Raw genomic sequence first — 13,971 nt, 5'->3', positions numbered from 1 at the left:
TTCCTTTTTAATGTATTCTAGATATTAATCTCTTGGTTTTTTTTAACTTTTAAGTTTAGGGGTAGAAGTGCAAGTTTGTTACATAGGTAAACTTGTGTCATGGAGGTTTGTTGTACAGATTATTTTATCACCCAGGTAATTTTCTTAATAACTGCCAAGAGCTCACTATTCTTTTTTTCTGATAATCTCTCTCTCTCTCTCTCTCTCTCTCCCCTCTTTTCCTCACCCCCAACCCTTACTATTTTAATATATACCCAACCTTTACTCTGTATTCCAGATGTTTATTCTGTAAATAATGGTTCTATGTACAACAAAGATAAGTTTTGCAACTTTACTCTGTAAATAATGGTTCTATGTACAACAAAGATAAGTTTTGCAACTTTACTCTTAGTATATTCTTACTTCTTAAAAATGAAGACAGAAAAAGTTTTAAATGCTATTATTATCACATGATGTGACTGTAATACCTGGAAATCCCAAGAGAAGTAACTCAAAAGCATTATAAACAAGAAAAAAAATCAGTAAACTGGCTAGGTAAAAAGTTAGTGTAAAATAAAGTAGTAGCTTTCCAATATACAAACAACCATCAAATGATAAATATAATTTAACAAAAGATGTACATAACAGTGATTAAAATATTCTTAGGAATATATTTAACAATAAACATGCAAGATCCGTATTAAATAATTTTAATCCTGTATAAAATTTTAAAATCTTCATAATTTTGTTTTTTTAATTTAAAAAGGTAAAGTGAGAGTCTGGGTACGGTGGCTCATGCCTATAATCCCAGCACTTTGGGAGGCTGAGTCGAGGGGATCACCTGAGGTCAGGTGTTCAAGACCAGCCTGGTCGACATGGTGAAACCCCATCTCTACTAAAAATACAAAAATTAGCCCGGCATGGTGGCATAGGACTGTAGTCCCAGCTACTCAGAGGCTAAGGCAAGAGAATCGCTTGAACCCGGGAGGCAGAGGTTACAGTGAGCTGAGATCGTGTCACTGCACTTCAGACATCAGAGCAAGACTCCGTCTCGAAATAAAATAAAAATGTAAACAGAGATAAACAAGACTTAAAAAGAACTTAATTGGGTTTTGATGCAGGAGTCTTAGTATTATTACATAATGACAAACATCCTCCCTAAACTAATATATACATTTTAAGTGATCACTAAAAATAAGAACAAACCTTTAAACGTAAGCTGTTTTAAAGTTCATAGGAGAATAATAATAATATTTATGATTTTCAGAAAAAAATATTCTATAAAAGGGGGTACTAGTCCTCTCAGAAAGTTAAACATATTATAAAGCAATAGTAGCCAAAATGTCTAGTGTATCAATAGATATAAAGACCAAACAACAGGCTGGACACAGTGGCTCACACCTGTAATCCCAGCACTTTGGGAGGCCTATGCAGGCAGATCACCTGAGGCCAGGAGTTCAAGACCAGCCTGGCCAACTAAAAATACAAAAAAAATTAGCTGGGCGTGGTGTTGCGTGTCTGTAATCCCAGCTATTGGGAAGTGCTGAGGCAGGAGGATCACTTGAGCCCCGCAGGCTGAGGTTGCAATGAGCCAAGATCGTGCAACTGCACTCCAGCCTGGGCAACAGAGTGAGACTCCATCGCCAAAAAAAAAAAAAAAAAAACCAATTAACAAAAGAGTCTAGACAGACGTACATGCATATAGGAAGGCAGATTATCAGAAATGGCCCCTTCAAATCAATGGGAAAGAAGAACTGTCAAGACCTAAATTGGATATTATTGAGGAACCATCTGGAGAAGGAAAATAATTCTAGATATCAACCTCATACATATCAAGAAATTCATCAATTCTTACATCAAAATGAATTTTAGCTGCATCAAAGATTTAAAAGTAAAATAAAAATTGGCTACTTAAAACGTTTAAATTCCTGCTAATAAACTCAGGAAAATAATTTTTATACCACATAAAACAGACAATGGGCTAATTTCTATGTTACATAAGGATCTACAAATACTTTTTGTAAGTTTTACAATCAAAATAGGTAAACAGGAAAATGGGCAAAAGCACGATAATCCATTCACAGAAAATACAAATAGTTTTAAAACAGAAAGATGTCAAACTTTTACCCACAATAGGAGAAATGCAAATTAAAACCACAAGATTCTTTTTTTTTTCTCCTATCAGATTGGAAAAGAACAAAATATTTGATTAAAAGCAATCTTGGGGAGAATGTGGTGGGAAAGGCATTCCCCTTGGGAATACAGACTGGTACTATCCCAGGGAAGGGCCATTTTGGCAGTATCTATACACATTAAAATGCTCATACCAGGCCGGGCGCGGTGGCTCATGCCTGTAATCCCAGCACTTTGGGAGGCCGAGGCGGGCAGATTACCTGAGGTCAAGAGTTTGAGACCAGCCTGGCCAAGATGGTGAAACCCCGTCTCTACTGAAAATACAAAAATTAGCTGAGCATAGTGGCAGGCGCCTGTAATCCCAGCTACTCAGGAGGCTGAGGCAGCAGAATCGGTTGGAGGCAGAGGTTGCAGTGAGCCGAGATCATGTCATTGCACTCCAGCCTGGGCAACAAGAGCAAAACTCCATCACACACACACACACCCCTCTCTTTCCCATCTTGCAAGACAGCAGGTGAAACAATTGAGAAGCCAGACACACACACACACACACACACACACACACACACACACACACACCCCTCTCTTTCCCATCTTACAAGACAGCAGGTGAAACAATTGAGAAGCCAGATACCAAAGAGAAGAAACCCAAAGCCAAGAAGGCTGATGCTGGTGGTGAAAAAGGGTCACCTCAAGACTAAAAAGCCCAAGAAGGGGAAGCCCCATTGCAGTGCAATCCTGTCCTTGTCAGAGGAATTGGCAGGTATTCCCGACCTGCCGTGTATCCTGTCCTTGTCGGAGGAATTGGCAGGTATTCCCGACCTGCCGTGTATCCTGTCCTTGTCGGAGGAATTGGCAGGTATTCCCGACCTGCCGTGTATCCTGTCCTTGTCGGAGGAATTGGCAGGTATTCCCGACCTGCCGTGTATTCCAGAAAGGCCGTGTATAAGAGGAAATGCTCAGCCGCTAAATCCAAGGTTGAAAAGAAAAAGAAGGAGAAGGTTTTTGCAACTGTTACAAAACCAGCTGGTGGTGACAAGAACGGTGGTACCCGGGTGGTTAAACTTCGCAAAATGCCTAGATATTATCCTACTGAAGATGTGCCTGGAAAGCTGCTGAGCCATGGCAACAAACCCTTCAGTCAGCACGTGAGAAAACTGCGAGCCAGCATTACCCCCGGGACCATTCTGATCCTCCTCACTGGAAGCCACAGGGGCAAGAGGGTGGTTTTCCTGAAGCAGCTGGCTAGTGGCTTATTACTTGTGACTAGACCTCTGGCCCTCAATCGAGTTCCTCTATGAAGAAAATACCAGAAATTTGTCATTGCGACTTCAACCAAAATTGATATCAGCAATGTAAAAATCCCAGAACATCTTAGTGATGCTTACTTCAAGAAGAAGCTGTGGAAGTTCAGACCAGGAAGGTGAGATCTTCGACACAGAAAAAGAGAAATACAAGATTACAGAGCAGTGCAAGATTGATCAGAAAGCTGTGGACTCACACATTTTACGAAAAACCAAAGCTATTCCTCAGCATCAGGTCTACCTGCCATCTGTGTTTGCCCGGACAAATGGAATTTATCCTCACAAATTGGCATTCTAAATGCCTTAAGAACCTAATTAAATAGCTGACTACAAAAAACAAACAAAAACAAGCAAACAAACAAAAAAACACTCATACCTTTGACCCATCAATTTCTCTTCTAGGTTTCCATTCCTAAATCATATTTCCACAAAGAAAATAGAAGTACACAGAAAATCACTGGATTATTGTTTTTTATAGCCAAGGGCTGAAAATAATCTAAATGTCTTTCAGTAGGAGACTAGACAAATCAACGATGATACATTCATCTGGTGGAATACTGTGTAACTTAGAATAAAGCATACCTCCTTCTGACCTAACTGACCTGAGATGAAGAGCAAACCATATTATGTTAAGTGGTTATTGGTGATGGTGTGGCATTTTAAGGCAAGATGTGGAACAATTTGTATGGCATACTAGCATTTCTGTAAAAAAAAAAAAAATTCAGACATACCGATGGTAAGAAAGTGGCAATGACAATTAACTGTGGATGGTGACACTGGTAGATCAGGGAATGGGAATGGGTTTAGGAGAGCAGAGTGCTTTCCAATGAAACCCCTTAGTTGTGTGTGCATTTTCTATCTTGTGCACATACTTCTTATAAATGAAAATAAATTTAATTCATTAAAAGTTAACGAAACTTTGTGAAATAACATATGGTATTTTTCAGTCCATCCTTGTAAATGTGCCCTTCCTGCTGTATGTACTCAGTTTTATAGGTATTAAATCAAAAGCCAGCAGAAAACATATTCATTTGGAAGTTCTTTATAATATAACTTGGCATGTCTAAGATGCGTTCCCATTGATTTTTAAAAATTTTACCTTGTCTTCAATGCAAACGTAAATCTTTTATGCATTTATTTCGATTGATGTAAAAATAACTTCTTTGTATAGCAGCATAGGCTTTCATATATGATATGACGTAGCTGCCCTACTTATGAAAGGGCACCCAGAAGCCAAGATCCCCGCTGGCAGATGCACCTTTGTAATAATAATAATAGTACCTTGCTTTTTATAGTGTTTTGCATGTGGGCTATCATTTAATCTTGATCATTTTTTTCCAGGTCTAAATTATAAGCACCTCTGTCTATATGTAAAGAACTGTTTTTCGCAATTCTTTATGTTTTCATAGATAAGAGAATTGCAGTCTTGGTATTGGCCCACCCTTCCTCCTTCCCTCCTTCCTTCTTTCCCTCCTTCTCTTCATCCCTCCCTCTGTAGATATGTCTGCTTTTGAGTGATAAACATGATTTTAAGAATAAGTCTCAGAGAAGAACCACCTTTCAATGTCTGCTTGTAAGCCAGCATGGTTATTTCCTACAGATCACCTCATTGGAATTAAAACAATGGATTTTTTTCAGTTTGGAATTGTTTTTCACCCAGTTATCTGTGCAGGAACCCTACAGAATGGGAGGCAGGTTAGCCCCATCTCCTGGTTTTTCAGAGCAAAGAGGAAAAGGGAGAAAAAGCCACTATTGTCTGCTGTTTCTTGTCACCTACTTTTTGTTTGTTTGTTTGTTTTTTTATGGAGTCTCGCTCTGTCACCCAGGCTGGAGTGCAGTGGCACAATCTCGGCTCACTGCAACCTCCACTTCCCAGGTTCAAGTGATTCTCCTGCCTCAGCCTCCCGAGTAGCTGGGACTACAGGCGCCCGCCACCACGCCCTGCTAATTGTTTGTATTTTTAGTGGAGACAGGGTTTCACCACGTTGGCCAGGATGGTCTCGATCTCTTAACCTTGTGATCCATCTGCCTTGGCCGCCCAAAGTGTTGGGATTACAGGTGTGAGCCACCGCGCCCAGCCTCTTGTCACCTACTTCTTATTTAATGACACTAAATGTGTATTTTGAGTAGAAGCTGGACCTTTTTTATTTCTATTTTAGTTTTCTCTTTCTTCTAAGTTAAATTTTTAAAACATTTTAAACTGTTTTATTTGGATTTTCTGCTTTCATTTTTTTTCCACTAAAAACAGCTTTGAATCCTCTTTATATAACTTATTGTCTTTGAAAATAGCCTTTTCTTTTTGTCCAGATTCTTCTTTCTATAGCATTTCTAGACATCTAATTTAAATAGAAATTAGTTATTTTCTGTAAGGCTTTTTTTCAGCCAGTTTCTTCCCATTCAGAGAGGAAAAAAATAGGAGATTTAGGAAAGCATGCCAGTTTCTTTCAAGCAAGTGTTGGCCTCTAGTGGATCAAAAGTGCTACACACTTTCTGTCTACTTTGGCATTCCGTGAAGAACTCTATATTTTGGGGAAACAATAAAACAGATTGCTAGTACTGAAGAAAAAAAAGGAAAATACACTTCCTTTTGACAAATAGCATAAATTAATTGGTAAAAATGACAAAATAGCATTAACAGAATTTGCTACCTGATAAATTTAAAACTTAGAAGTGTAAAAGTACATCATAAATAAAATTCTAAGTCAAATAACAAACTGGAAAACACTTCTAATAAATATGACCTACAGATAGCAAAACACTTTTAATAAATTAAGAGTTTTTACAAATCAACAAACTATAAGAATGGATAAGCTTTTGCATGGTTTCCACTTATAAGATCAACTTACAAAAGCCATAGCATTTCTCTGTAGCAGCAATAATCAACTAGAAAAATTTAAAAGGAGATACAATCTACGGAAATAAAACAATAAAATATATGGGGACTAACTGAACCAGAATATACAATATCTCTGGGGTGGGGGAAGCTTCTAAATGCCAGTAAAGGACACAGATGATTATATAAATATATGGTTTAAAACAGGCTGATTTAATTTTCCAAGATGTCAAAGTTTTTTGAGTTAGACTTAATTCACCTAAATCCAATTAAATCTCATTCAAACGTCCAGTTTTCTTTTAGATAAACTAAATAAATTTATTCTAAAATTTATCTGGAAGAATAAATGTCCATAAATAGGTCAACCCTTTAAAAAGAAGAGTATAAAAACAGGACGTGTCCTGTCAGATACTAAGACATAGAACAATGTCAATAATAAAAAGTATGAATTGTGAAGAACAAATAACTAGACCAATGAAACAGAAGAGAGAGTTTAGAAACAGATCCATACACTCATGGGAACTTATACATAATAAAAATAGCACCACTAATCAATGAAGAAAAGACATAGATTTTAAAACAGACAATGTTAGTGAAACTTATTCACGTATGGAAAAAAATAAAACTAGATTTCTACCTAACACCAAATAACAAAGGTGAACTTCAACAGACCAAAAACCTAAATGTAAAAGGGAAGAAACTATAAAAATTAATGGAAGGTAATATAACAGAATATACTGGTGATCTAGGGTGGGAAAAGACTTCTTAAACAAAATTTGCAAAGCACAAATCATAAGGCAAACAATAAATGTATCTACATCAAACTTGGAGATTTCTATACAATACAGGAATAATCAGCAAATTTAGCAGACACATGACAGAATAGGAGAAGACATCTCAAGGTCTAAAATTGATCTGCATCTAATATCTAGAATAGTTTTCTCCAATGGAACTTTCTGCAATAATGAATATGTTCTAAATCTACACCGTCCAATATGGTAGCCACTAACCACATGTGGCTATTGAGCACTAAATGAAAATAAGAAGAATTAAATGTAATACACAGTACCATTTGATTTATATAAATTCAAAATGCATGTTTACAATAACACACATTTAACAAGAACTCGTATAACTGAAAGAGTATTCACTGAACACACTAGGAAGCTTGGAAGCTTGCATTTGTGTGTCGTGGGGCAGTGGGAGAGGAAAATGGGAATCAGGAATCAGGATAAAAGGGAATGATGCTGATAATTTCCATGAAAAGAGGATATTATGTAACTCAATCCTCTGTAGCTGAGGTCTAACAAAAATGAAAAGAAAGAAAAGCCTTAAGAATCTAATAGAAAAAAAAGAACAGAATATAAAGAATTAACATACAAAATAGATGTAAATAAGAAAAAAAACACATGAAAGTCAATGTTCAACTTCTTATTATCCAAAGAAACAAAATGGAAAAGAAGAGTGAATAACATTTTCACCCATCATATATTAAAAAAAAAAAAATTTAGTAAAAATATCGTTCATTTTTGGGAGAATTTTCAAAGAAGCAGGCCTAAGAGCTGGTATTTAAATTGACAAGACCTTCCTGGAGGGCGATCTGTTAGTGTATATCAAGAACATTAAAGATAAAAACAATCAAAGCTTTTAACTCTGCAATTCCTCTTCAAGGAATTAATCCTAAGTAGATTATTGGATAAGAAAATAAAGATATAAGTATGCCTACCATTAACAATAAAAGATAAATACAAGCCGAACACCCAATAATAGGTGCAGTGTTAAATCATTATGAGTCATTCATAATGAAGGAATATATAATAGGACATGTTCAAAGAACATGTACTGCACAGGAAAACACTCAGGAAATACTGACATATGAGAAAATATGCAACATTTTATTTATATCTATTATAAAGCCAAGTTTTTTTAAATATGCATACACACACAGGCATTAAAAACAGTGCCAGGAAATACAGAAGATGTTAATAGTAGTGATTTCTGGATATAACAGTAGGATTACTGGAGATTTTTGTTCTCTTCTTGATACATTTCTGTATTTTCCTGTGGTCACTATCAAAAAAATGTGTTTCTATTATAATTAGAAGATACACATTGATTTAGGAGGCATGGAGGCATCTTAATTTGCAGTAAGTGGGTAATTCGAGAAAGAAGGACATGACCTTTAGTCTAAGCAAAAATAGTACCTAAGGATGACAAAGTAATTCCTAGCATCAGTAGGAGCCAGACCTTTACAAAATACACAGGAGAAAAAGAAAGGTGGGCAGGACCCGTGGTCCATGAGGACTCCCACTGCTACAGCCAGATCTTTCAATGGGGCTGCAATGTGCCAGCAAAACCTAAGCCATAGATGGTCTGCGTTCTGCTCACGTTCACTCTCAAAAGGTCACCTAAACTGAGGATTTTTTGATGAATAGAGCCAGTGCCCTTTTCAAGAATAAAGGTGCTTTATATATAACTACAATTTCTACCCAAAACAAGATTTCTAAGTAGTTCTGATCATTTCTAGAAAGCTGTATAGCAGCATTTCACCAGTATGAGTTACAGATACCTGAAGGTTACCTGAAGGTTTGAAAAAGTCATTATAATAGTTGCAGAGTTACTGAAGATTGGCTTATAAAGATAAAATGGCAATGAGATTAAGGGACTTATATCTGAGTTACGCAAGCCCAGAAATGCTTTTGCCAAAAAGGATTTACAGAATTTCACACTGCCTTACAGGAATTTTGACGTGGAAAACCTAAGTTTATGCCTAAGGGAGACAGATACACAGTGGAATGCAGCGGGTTCACTGTGACTAAGACATTTCTTGACTCAAGCCTCTGTAGCTGATGATCTGGTCTCCAGTGAGCAGAAATATCTCAGCCTAGAGAGACCAGCTGTAGGTGGTGTGTGTAGAAAAGAAATACAACTCCTAAACAACTCTTGATAGTTAACGAGCTCAAATTTTCATTTTGGAAGAGTAATTGGATTTATCAGCAGTAGTAGTGGACAAAGGTCCTATCAACAAGGATACTGGACATCATAAAGGTACTCATAAAACAGTAGTGGAGGCCGGACATGGTGGCTCAGGTCTGTAATCCCAGCATTTTGGGAGGCTGAGATGGGAGGATCACTTGAGGCCAGGAGTTCGATACTAGCCTGGTCAACATAGCCAGTACCCCATCTCTTATAATTTTTGACTTAAAAAAAAATAAAAGAACACTGAGCATCTCTTAGATGGAAAAGGGAGATTCCAGAAAGTAGGGGAGGGAACAGCAAGGAAGACTAGAGGGCACCAGTGTGAGAACAAGTCAGCTACCCATCCCAGTCTTGTGATAAAACTTGATCATAAAAAATAGTAGAATAAATGAGATTTGCTTCTAGTTTCATTTTAAAAAAGAAAAAAAACAATAGAATAGAAATTAAAAATACATATCACTTTATTATAGACTGAGACACGAAGATTTATGAAAACCTATATATTTCATAAAATTATATATTTTTTAGTTTATGAACACAAAGCAGAGCAAAAGTGAGCTCTATTACAACCTGGTAAGATTTTTTGAAAGCTAAATGAAACAAATGTTTAGAAAACAAATTTTTATTAATATAGGGAGATGATTCATAATGAAACAGCTCAAAAAAGCAGAAGAATGTTGCTCAAAGTTCAGAGGAAAAGACAGTGGGAACTTTAGAGCTATGAGTCCCTCTGTTTGCAAATGTGGAGCAAAAACTCTGGAGCAAAATGGCACCCTTGGATGTCATGACTGCCCACAAAGCTGGAGGCCCAGGACCTGTAAAGCAAGATCACGTCCAGTGACATTCAGTTTTGTCGAGTAAGACCTACTTCATCCTTGTGATCACTCACTCTATAACTGTCTAATAAACACTTTCCATGAACCGGGCCCTTTGCAAGGTTTAACAAGATCACCGTTTCCCAGTGCTCTGATGTTGGAATTTGCCACAAGTGTAAGAAAGGTGTTTTTAGGGTGTGAAAAAAACCTTTTTCAATGCCCACTTCCATACTGGGTCTCCCTTCCTGCCGAAGCAGATTTAATTGTTTTCATAGTACTATGTTCCCATTTCTGTTGTGATACCCTTTTATTTCATAGTAAGCTGTTTGGTGCTTCGGGTCTATCTCCCCTCTAAGCTGAGCTCCTCGGGCACAAGGACAACGTTCATCCTTGTATCTGTAGATCTTAGGGGGTGTCTTGCACATTGTAAGCACTCTGTAACCATTTGGCAATATTCAGCTCTGCCTATAGGCCTGTGGCTCTTCAAGCCTCAGTTTCCTGATGAGTGAAGTGGATCTGACAATACCTCCTGCTTCACAGTTATAATGAGAATCAAGCAAGAGTCCTGTGGCAGCCCTTGGCACAGGCAGGTACTTGTGGCGACACAGGTCTTCTGGGCATTCAGCCCTTCCTCTCCTGGTAAAAGCACTTTGTTTTCTTTTGGGAAATCCCCTTTTTGCTATTCTTATGCCATGTGGTTTCAGTGTGCTGAAGTCTACCTGCCCCTTCCCCAGCCCTGTTTTCCAGGGTTGAGTATGTGCAAAGCCAGGTCAATTACAGCCGGTGAACATTTGCTCAGGGCCTTCTGCTGAAACAACTGGGAAAAGGTTCTCTGGAGTCACAGGGTAACTTACATATTAAGCTTTGAGCTGCAAATTTGCCCACATAAATAGCCTGCCTGTGAACACTCTAAGGTTTCCTAAGATGCCATTAATTACAAGATATACCATTATTTTCTACACTTCTAACGATAAAGAAATGTAATAAGAAATTGTACATTGCATTTTGATTTCAGACATGTGAAAAAGAAAAAGAAAACATGCATTTTAAAATTGACGAGATATGGTAAAACCAGCACAGAAGAAAAAGAGATGAAGAGACGCCAGTCCTAATGATATTGTTTGATCCCTCAAGTCCATCTGAGCCTAAATTCTTGAGTTATTCCTGCACTTTCCAGGAACAAGAGAGTGTATTTGTTTGTTAGGGCTGCTGTAACAACCATAAACTGATTGGCTTAAACAATTAGAATGTATTGCTTCATAGTTCTGGAGGCTAGAAGTCCCAGGTCAAGGTGCAGGGTTTGTTTCTCCCGAGGGCTGTGAGGAAAGGATCTGTTCAATGCTTCTCTCCCTGGCTTGTAAATGGTTGTCTTCTCCCTACGTTATTTCACAGCTTCCCTCCACGTGTATCTTTGCCCAAATTTTTCCTTCTCATAAAAACATCAGTCAAATTGGATTAGCTCCTCACCCCCAACCCTCCAGTAATGACCTTATTTTAACTTGATTACCTCTGCAAAGACCCTATCTCCAAATAAGGTCACATTCTGAGGTATTGGGGTCGTTATAGAACCTGTAACAGAAGGAATGCATTCCCTTCATACAAAAACCAAGTTGAGGTGGGTTTCTGTCATTTACCACCAAGACTTCTGCTCAGTAAAATTTAATTTCCTTCCCTTAGGTAACTAAAAGTTCTTTAAAATCCCAGCAAGTTTTCAGAAATGAATGATAATATGCATGAGCAAAATTTTAATTTAATCAGTTCCGTTCCTTCTGAGTCATTCTTGAGGGAGACCAGAGGTTCAGGACGAGATACCGTAGGATGAGACCCGGGCTCTAATTTTGATTCTTCCGTTACAAATGAAGTTGGCCAAATCAATTAAAAAAAGAACAGCAATTTCATTTTAAAGGAAAGTAGCATGAGACTGTGAAGAGGACATTAATCTAAGGATGAAAATATCTCCTTTAGATAAAAGATTCTGACTCCACCACTTGTTCTGTGATATTAGGTGAGCCACTGAATGATCCAGGCCTCGTCTTCTGAAGACCAAATGGAAATGCATGTGAAAGCTCTTGACAAACTGTACATCGTGTCCATGACTATGTTTTGGGGGCTTTTTCTCACTTCACTGTTGAGTGTCGCAGTCCAGACACTAGACTCTATACAATTTAAATGGATTATCTCATGTAATCTTCACGATCTTATGAAGCAGTTCAATTAGCTCTATTGTTCCTCCCAGTTTTCAAATAAGGAAAATGGAAAATAATTTATTTATTTTCATTTTATTCTGTTGATCAAATTATTGGGTCAATGTGCAATGGCTCACTTAGACTAGTGCAGTCTTGGTTTAAGTCATTTCAGAGGTTACATTATGCTCCGCGGTCACCCCAATCAAATAAAGAGATGGGGAACTTTTTCTAAAGTCAGCAAATTAACAGCTAATACATTACACAGCCCAGATTTGAATTCAAGCAAGGTAGGCTAGACATTAAGCTCTTAACTGAGCTGGTATATAAGGGATAATGGAAGCTATCTATGGAGATATACTGATAGATGTATATATAGATATACAAAAGAACAATGGAAAAACTGGCCACAGATGTTTGTTAAAAATACTTATTAGATTTTAAATGACGGAATTAAAGCATGTGTTTATCCTCTGCTTCTGAAAATAGAACTGCTGGCTGAGTAAGTCCCCTGGAGGCTGAAAGACCAATAAGTGGACAGAAATTCATTACTCTTTTATTCTGAGACCAGCTGCTTCATGCGGAATCTGGCACTTACCATACAAGGACCACTCTTAGCTTTATAATCAATGTGACGCCTTTGTTTAGCTGAGCCTCTCCATCTTGTATTTCTCCTCACTAAGCATTCTGTTGCTGGCTGTAATTCTCACTGTGTTGATGTATTGATGTCTATTTCATTGTTCCAGGTTATATTTCACTGAGTTTTCAATAGAAATGTCCCTTTTTGCTACCTAGTGAGTGGGTGTCCTTCAGCAGCTTACCACTTTGGAACTATTATTCTGATATCCCATTGCAAGTCACACTTTGTCATTAAAGTCAAAAGAGCAATATCCATTTCACGCCTATGACTAAGTCCCAAGTTCACCAAGAAAGTGGGTAGCATTCTCTGAACTTTTTGTATTTTTAATTTTTAAAAAAAAACAAAAGCAAAAAGTTGAAGCATGGAGATAAGCAAAAAGTTGAAGCATGGAGATAAGCAAATTCACTTGGGCCATGAGAAAGTCGTGGTAACACTGAAAATCGTGAGAGAAGCAAGTGCTGCTCCAACGGTAAGAAGAGAAGCTTCCTCAGTCTGAACCACTGGGCCCAGGATGTATGACTTATTAAAGATCTCATACAAGAATGAAGAGTTAGCCTGGCTGTGATTGCAGAGGCCCTCTCCCACTCATTCACCTTGAGCTCACCTGGGAGTAGCTTTGAAGGCCAAGGTCAGAAAAATGTATCTTTGGATCCAAACATTCTCAGGATTGTGCCTATTGTCTTTTTGATTCCACAACTCCATGACAGCCTGCTACCAGCTGGAACTATGTATTCCTCCTCCTCTCTGGATCTTTGCTATTCACTGGGTACATTCTTCCCACTATGTGTCATAGTGAAGAATATAGCCATTTGGAGTCAGACAGATACTAGCTTGAATCACATCACATAACAGCTTTAGGTCTATGACACTATTACCTGCTTCTCTCTGCTTCCGTTTTTTCTTCTGTAAATGAGGGTAGCAATAGTTATCTTCCAGAGCTATTACGAGGATTACATGAGGTAGCACATGCAAAACATGGTAGATTATTAAAAAAGTTGTTCCTTTTCTTTCTTTTTCCCAAATCATCCAAAGGGGATTTAGTCAATTGGTAACTCTGAAAATGTTAACATAATATCTATCTCTCCACAGATAAATACATATGCTA

General features: G+C 37.7%; 1 long non-coding RNA gene and 1 pseudogene across 3 annotated transcripts in view; one reads left to right on the top strand and one right to left on the bottom strand.

Moving 5' to 3' along the window:
• Nucleotides 1–13,971, bottom strand: part of LOC117977605 (uncharacterized) — a 188,754-nt gene that overhangs the window by 169,726 nt on the left and 5,057 nt on the right. The gene's annotated exons all lie outside the window — the stretch shown is intronic.
• LOC100979079 (large ribosomal subunit protein eL6-like) lies at nucleotides 2,882–3,740 on the top strand (annotated as a pseudogene).

Source organism: Pan paniscus, chromosome 1 (genome assembly GCF_029289425.2).
Source record: "Pan paniscus chromosome 1, NHGRI_mPanPan1-v2.0_pri, whole genome shotgun sequence".
Classification (NCBI taxonomy): domain Eukaryota; kingdom Metazoa; phylum Chordata; class Mammalia; order Primates; family Hominidae; genus Pan; species Pan paniscus.
Note: the sequence above shows the minus strand (reverse complement) of the source record. Positions and strands in the feature narration are given on the sequence as shown.